This window comes from Echinops telfairi, unplaced genomic scaffold (assembly GCF_000313985.2).
Source record: "Echinops telfairi isolate 266 unplaced genomic scaffold, ASM31398v2 ScPeMD7_7424;HRSCAF=8462, whole genome shotgun sequence".
Classification (NCBI taxonomy): Eukaryota; Metazoa; Chordata; class Mammalia; order Afrosoricida; family Tenrecidae; genus Echinops; species Echinops telfairi.
The window spans coordinates 56,853,978-56,861,491 of NW_022111324.1; the positions used below are offsets into that span (position 1 = coordinate 56,853,978).

The 7,514-nt window shown below is 40.8% G+C and overlaps 1 protein-coding gene across 1 annotated transcript in view; it reads left to right on the forward strand.

Annotated features, from left to right (window-relative positions):
* Positions 1–2,828: 2,828 nt before the first annotated feature.
* Positions 2,829–7,514, forward strand: part of HHAT (hedgehog acyltransferase) — a 417,968-nt gene continuing 413,282 nt past the window's right edge. Inside the window, exon 1 of the mRNA XM_004700138.2 lies at positions 2,829–2,992. The gene's annotated coding sequence lies outside the window, so the exon portion shown is untranslated. The remainder of the gene's footprint in view (positions 2,993–7,514) is intronic.

Below are 7,514 nucleotides of genomic sequence, written 5' to 3' on the forward strand. Positions count from 1 at the left end.
AGCCATTTCCAGAAGGGCGTGAGTTCTGTGATTCTTTGCAGCAAATTGTAGAACCCTAGGATGTGAGGGGGTGTATTAAGGGGAGGAGTGATAGTTGATATCAGGGACAATGGGGATGGTATAGCAATTTTGGAAACGTTGGACATTTGGGGCATCGTTAATCCTCATTTCATTAACTGTAGTCTTGTGTTAATCTCTAAAAGAGGTTATTTTTGCAATGCCCTAATACTTCTGTGGGATTAGCGTTGGTCTGCTCACCTTGGGGTCAGTAGTTCAAGCCCACCAGCTTCTCTGAGGGAAAAAGATGAGGCTGTCTTTCCCTATAAAGACGTATAGCCTCAGAAAACCTAGGGTCACTATGAGCTGGCATCAATTTAGTGGCAGTAGTTGGTTTGGTTTAGCAACAGGCCTGCTACTCCACAGTTCTCTTCGACTAGAGGTGGGGGATCTCATTTTTGCCAAGGGCCACTGGGATATTTATAACATCATTCGTGGGCCATACAAAACCATCAGCTTGAAAATTAGGCTGCTATGTTTAGTCAAAGCTTTAATTAACCTCACCCCTAATGTGATGGCTGGAATGGCTTCTCTTTGATGATGCATGTGATGTTAGCTGGTATTTACGATTTCGTAGGCCTTTTATGACTGGAGAAGGGGATTCTCCCTAGCATGTTCCTCCTCCCTGGGACAGTGAGAAGAGAGACAGACGTGTCTCCTGCTTATAGATCCCTGACTTGGAGGTGTATACACTTCTCTACTGTGGTCCACATGAGTCCATTTCGCACTTTGGTCAGCACATGGGCACAATGCAACAGTTTTATGCAGTGGTATTTGCCCCGTATTTCTTGCAATTTACTCTGGTAATTTCTATTGCATTTCTTTTAATGCTGGTTTTCATCTCATAAATCAACTTTATGATCCAAGAGGAGATCTCAGCCTGCCATTTGAAAAACATTGTCCTGATCCATTTATATCTTGACTGAGAATTGAGAATACCAGAAAGTTTTATTGACTATACAGAGGCATTTGATTAGGTGGATCAAAACGAATTATATACTGTTACAAAGAATGGGAATTCCAGAACACTCCATTGTACAGGATCATGTCGAGCCTGTCTGTCGACTGAGGGGCAGTTGTTGAAAGGGGATACAGCATGGCTAAAATCAGGAAAGGTATGCCTCAGATTTACCTTTCATCACATCAATTCAATCCATGGGCTCAGGAGCTAATCCGGGAAGCTGGACTATGTGAGGAACATATTACCAGGATTGGAGGGAGACTCATGAACACGTTGTGATATGTAAATGAAAGCAAAGAGGACTTGGAATATTTACCGATGAGGATCAAAGACAACAACTTTAAGTATGGATAACCCCTCAACGTAAATTAAACAAAACTCTTCACAACTGCAACATCCTGAAAGATGGATAAAAGATGAAGTTAGCAAGGATTTCCCTGGACTGAGACCACTCATCAGTGCCCCTAAGAAGTAGCAGTCAAGACATCAAACAACATATTGCACTGGGCAACTCTTCGTTAACATGTTAAAAGACTAAAGTTCTAAAAAGCAAAAGTGTGACTTTGAAGATTCAGGCACATCTTGATATTTTTAATCACTTCCTATGAGTTCAAAAGCTGGACAAGGAATAAAGAAGACTGAAGCAAAACGGATAACTTTGAATTAGGGCGTCGGTGAAGAACACTGAAAGTACCATGGTCTAGCAGAAGCACAGACACATCTGACTTGACAGACATACAGGCAGCATGCTCCTTAGAAGCAAGAATTACTAGACTTCGGCTCATGTACTCTGGACCTGTAATCAGGAGGGATTAGTCTCTTGTGAAAGACATCTTCAGATGTCTTGGTAGAGGGTCTGGGAAAACGAGGAAGACCGTCAGCAAGGAGGATTGGCATCGTAGCTATGGCAATGGGCTCAGACATAGCAAGTCGGGTGAGGATGGCATAGCACCTACGATCAGGTTCTTCTGCTGTACATTGAGTTTTATGAATTACAAGGCACCTAACAACACAAAGGCCATGTATGATGCACTAGATGCTGCGAATGGTGTGGTCTTGAATAGGACCGACTAGATTCATGTCTATAGGGACCTTCTATTCTGTAAGAAGTAGTAAACACTGCCATCGAGTAGATTCTGATTTATGTTGATCTCCTGTGTATCAAAGTAAAACTAAGCTGCCTACAGTTCTCAATGACGGATTTTTCAGAAGTATATCATCAAGCCTTTCTTGAACTTCTTGGTGCCTCTGGGAGAACTTGAACTGCCAAACTTTCAGCTAGCAGCTGGGCATGTTAAGTGACTCCTTAACGTAAGCAAGGGACTCCTTACATTCTGTAGGGCCTGGGCTTGAGAGAGGACAGGCATTGGAAAATGCTTTTCAATTTTCTTTTGGAAAAAACAAAAAACACTATAATAGTTGGATTTGGTGTCAATTTAGCTGGGCCGGGATTCTCAGTTGTTTGGCAGTTAGGGCTTAGAAACCCCACATGAGGTGGCCCAAACCGTGTAATCAACTCCTTAATGGGATCTGCATGAGCAGCCAATCAGTTTAACAAGATTGGGTGGAATGCAACCCTTGTTACCCAGGTTATAGCTCAGATGAGGTTACCTTGGGGGTGTGGTCTACTTCCTATATAAATAGACTGTGGAGAACGTGTTTGCTTGTTGCTGAATTTGGAACTTATATCTGGTTTGTCAGCCTCTGGCTCTTTGGACTGGAGCCAACAGCCTGCAATATTGCCTGTCGATCCTGGGAGCTACCAGTGGCCTGCCATCTGACTTGCCACCCTCAATTTCATTGGACTCTGCAGCCACAAGATTTACCTGTTGACCTTGGATCTATCCACCTCTGCATCTACCAACTGTGGTCTTCCTGCTTCCTGATTGCAACTACACAAGTAAGGAGAAACCTTCTTTTTACCATCTGACCCATGTATTAGAACAGGACTGGACTTCGAGGCTTCCACATTGTGTGAGTTATTTTCGTGATATAAATTTCTCTCTAGATAGATAGATAGACAGACAGATATACTTTCTATCTTATTTAGCTTGTTAGCTATAAAATCATGGCTGGTTTTACTTCTCTAAAGAACCCAGCCTAACATAGCACCCCAGTGAGAAATTATTTTTTACATAGCAATCTGTACATTTATTACCCTTCCAGAATATAATTAAAGCTTAAAAAAGAGTACTGACTTATGTATAAAAATGAAGAACACAGTTAATATCTTAATATTTAAAAGTAGCATAGAAGAAAATTGCTACAGAAGCAACACAAAAACAAAAAAAGATGTGATTTAACACACTAGGTGTGTTTGTCTGTTTCCAAGACCAGGCCAGCCCTGAACACAACACATAAGCAAACACTTTTGAACTTTGTTCTTGCCTTTGTTCGAATTGGTTTTAAAGGTTGCAAATCCTGGTTCGTATCAGCAGGTTATCATGAATGGGAGTAACAGCGAAGTTACTCTTGTCTAGTGAAGGAAACCCTTCTTCCGTAATCTCTGCTGCTACTGATAAATTTAATGTCTTGTGATCATCCTCTAATGCAAACGAAAAGCTTCATTTATGTCATTCATTCTCTTTGGGGCACCAAGGTTAGCTCAATTATTGATTCAGGATTTTGAAAAGAAAATCATTCTTTCATCTGAATATTTTTTTCTCTTCTGGAGAAATACAATTTCTCTTCTGGAAAATAATGATTACACTCTTGAACCGACATTAAAAGGGTACAGTCTCCCTACTTTTATTTCAGTCACATTGTCTTTACTAATAATGCCCTCTTCAATAGGCTGTAACAACAGTGGGTGCAAATAGGAACTGGGATGATTGCTTTCAAGTCGTGCTTGCTGTAACAAAATGCCGTTCGGAATCCTGGATATGTTTGACATGCTGAATTGTATTGTTGTTTTCTCCCTGATGCTTCCAATTTACGTTCATTAAAAATACCAACAACATCAGTTAAACATACCGATTCCGCATCCCAAACATCATCTTTGGAAATGACATTGCTTGCTAAATGAGATTGCTGTTCAACTAGAACAACGTGACTCTCCTTTCTGACTTTATTCACCCGACTGAGAAATTTCCCTTAGGTTTCTTTAGGGCAAACACGGAACTTCAGTATGATTCAGCAAGAAGGTAAGACTAGTTCTAATTTTTGAGCAAAACATTTCACACTTTTGACCATTCAATGAGCCTCTTTATGAAAGGTAACAACCTTCATGTAACAACTTATCCCTTTCAAAGCTCCCAGAAATACAGCTGAATATCTTTAAATTCTCGGTAGGAATCTTCAAGGGACTGGCTTCCAAACACCACTGGTTTTTTTTTAGCGTTCTAACATTTTAATAGTGTTTCCATGTTTTCTAGCTGTATCAGCTGGCTATATCAGATTATATTTTCCAGTTTAATAGATAAAGACCAACAACACATTTCTCCAGTTCTATAAATATATCTAATCCATTGTGTATGAGGTTAAATTTAAGCAGCAACAACAACACACTTCACCAGACCTGTTTTGTCAACTTGCATAAACTAAAGGAGTTGCACCACTGACTATATCCATGTTCCAGCTAGATTGGATGTCAAACTCTATACTGGATTTTAACCACATGCGAGGCATAATTCTAAAAACTTTTGCAGGAGTACAGATTAGACTAGAAATATTCATATCATCTGTGGTAGTTACATAATCTGTTGTCAATTTGAGATTTAAGAGTGAAGAGGTGGAGGTTAGCCTGTCAATCAGGTTGCAGCTTGATCTTAGAGTTGCTAAGGAGATAATTAGCTCGCTGTAGGCAGGAGACAGATTCACTCCCTGTGAAACATGCTTACTAACAAGATACCTGGAGCTATGCTAGAGCCCTGGATCTGAGGGAACCACATGGAGACCCCTGCGAGCAACGAGATGCCTCTACCACCACTTGATCCACAAGACTTTTAACCCACTGGCCTGTGATCCTCCTGCCTTTGGCTCCATTGCATGTGTTACATGAGTTTGAAGAGGAATTTATAGACTGGTTTCAGACATATGGGTTAATATGGACTTATGGACTTGCTCTGGATGTTTTCCTCAATATTCAATTACTCTTGTATATAAAGCTCTTTCTTATATACATATGAGTGTCTATGAATTTATTTTTCTAGTCAACCCATACTAACACATCATCAGAGAAGCTGGATTACGTGAAGAGTGCGCCATCAGGATTGGGGGAAGGCTTATTATCAACCTGTGGTATGCAGATGACACAACCTTACTTGCTGAAAGTGAGAACTTGAAGTACTATATGAAGAGCAAGGGTTGCAGCCTTCAGTGTGCATTACAATTCAGTGTAAAGAAAATGAAAATCCTCACAACTGGACCAGTAGGTAACATCCTGGCAAATAAAGAAAAGGCTGAAGTCATCAAGGATTTTGTCTCGCTGGGATCCACAATCAATGCTCATGGCAGCAGCAGTCAAGAGGTCAAAACCTGAAGTGTATTAGGGAAAGCTTCTGCACAAGGCCTCTATAGAGTATTGAAAAGCAAGGATGGTACTTTGAGGACTAAGGTGTGCCAGACTCAAGCCGTGGTATTTTCCACGGCCTCATACGCTTGTGAGAGGCGGGCATTGAATAAGGAAGAGCGAAGAAGATTGATGCATTTGAATTGTGCTACAGAAGAATGTTGACGGTACCATGGACTGCTAAAAGTACAAACCGATTTGTCTTGGAAGAAGTATGGCCAGAGTGCTCCCGAGAGGCACGGATGGTGAGACTTCCTCTCAGGTACTTTGGTCATGTTGTCAGGAGAGACTGGTGTCTGGGGAAGGGCATCATGCTTGGTCACGTGTGGGGGCAGCAAAAACTTGGAAGGCCCTCAACAAGCTGGGTACACCATGGGTACCACAGTGGCCTCAGGCACAGGAACCATTGTGAGGATGGTGCAGGGCTGGGCAGTGTTTCCTTCTGTTGGGCATAAGGTTGCTATGGGTTGGAACTGATTCAATGACACCTAACAACCCCAAGAAGAGTGGTAATTTTTCATTTATTAGCTGGCTTTGCATTAAAGATCATAAACATCCTATTGATGCATATGAACCCAGTAAAGAATTTTCCCACATCCTATGAGTCATTTTCTCTTTTGCCAATCCATATGCACCTAAACATAATTAATAGTCTCTAGAGCAACTAAGAATTATTTCCAATCACTTTATGTCCTTAGTTTTCCTTTAAAAATATTCTGAGATCTTTTTGACAAGTTAAGCCCTGTGTATCATTACAAATAATATATTGTAATAGAAGTGGAGATAATTTGGGGCTAGTGGTGTCTGTACATCATCCAGGACAGATTTATTTGTTCTTCTAAAAGTCTACGGTACCTTCAATATTCTAGCTATATGGTGGTTGATCTTGACTTCCGTTTTTCATTTATCATTCTTTTGAATACCAAAGATGTTCAGTTCAGAGGAGATAATTATGGATTTCTTGGCCACAGATAAGTGATAGTTATTGGGCCTGAAAAGGGGGAGGTGATACACATTCTACAACAAGAAGAAAAGCCCAGGTGGTCAAAAGAGACGACTACTCTTTAGGTCTAACCTTCAACAATCAGGAACAAGTGCATGGCTGCTTGGGAAGGAGGACAGAATGAAAGTGACCAAGTGGCTGGGCTGGCTGGGCCCTGAGTGATAGACCCTCTGAAGAACCAACAGAACTTGGGTTTAGGGAACAAACTCTAGTATCAAATTGACTGGGTTCAAAGATCAGCATTGGACCTTATTTTCTCTGTGACGTTAACACTACCACCAAATCAACCAATAATATACTGGGTTTTAACACTTTTGTTAGGTTTTAGACATTAATATTTTAAATAATCTACTTCATAAAGTCTGGCACTACTTTTCCTCTCATTTTTTTTTTAAGAATGAAACTCAAATGAAGTTGGAGCTTGCTAATTTGAATCAATATTTTTCTCAACATCATCATTATTTACAATTCTAGTTATGTTTGTTGTTGTTGTTAGCTGCCATCAAGTCAGTTCTGACTCACAGAGATGCTGTGTGCACCAGAACCAAACACTACCCAGTTTTGCACTATTCTCACAATTATTGCGAGGCTCGCATCCCGTGTTGTGGGCATTGTGTCTGTCTATTTCGCATCCCGTGTTGCGGGCATTGTGTCTGTCTATTTCGCATCCCGTGCTGCGGGCATTGTGTCCGTCTATTTCGTTGGGGGTCGTTTCCTTTTTCCTGACCCTCTACTTTACCAAGCACAATGCTCTTTCCCAGGGACTGGTCCCTCCCGATGACATGTCCAAAGTTCGTGAGGTGAAGTCTTGCCATCCTCACTTTTAAGGACCATTCTGCCCCAAGACAGATTTGTGTGTTCTTCTAGAACTCCATGGTACTTTATTGGGTTTTTTTTTTTTCCCATTTTCTTTTTCTTTAAAAAAAAATCATTTTATTAGGGGCTCATACAACTCTTATCACAATCCATACACACATCAATTG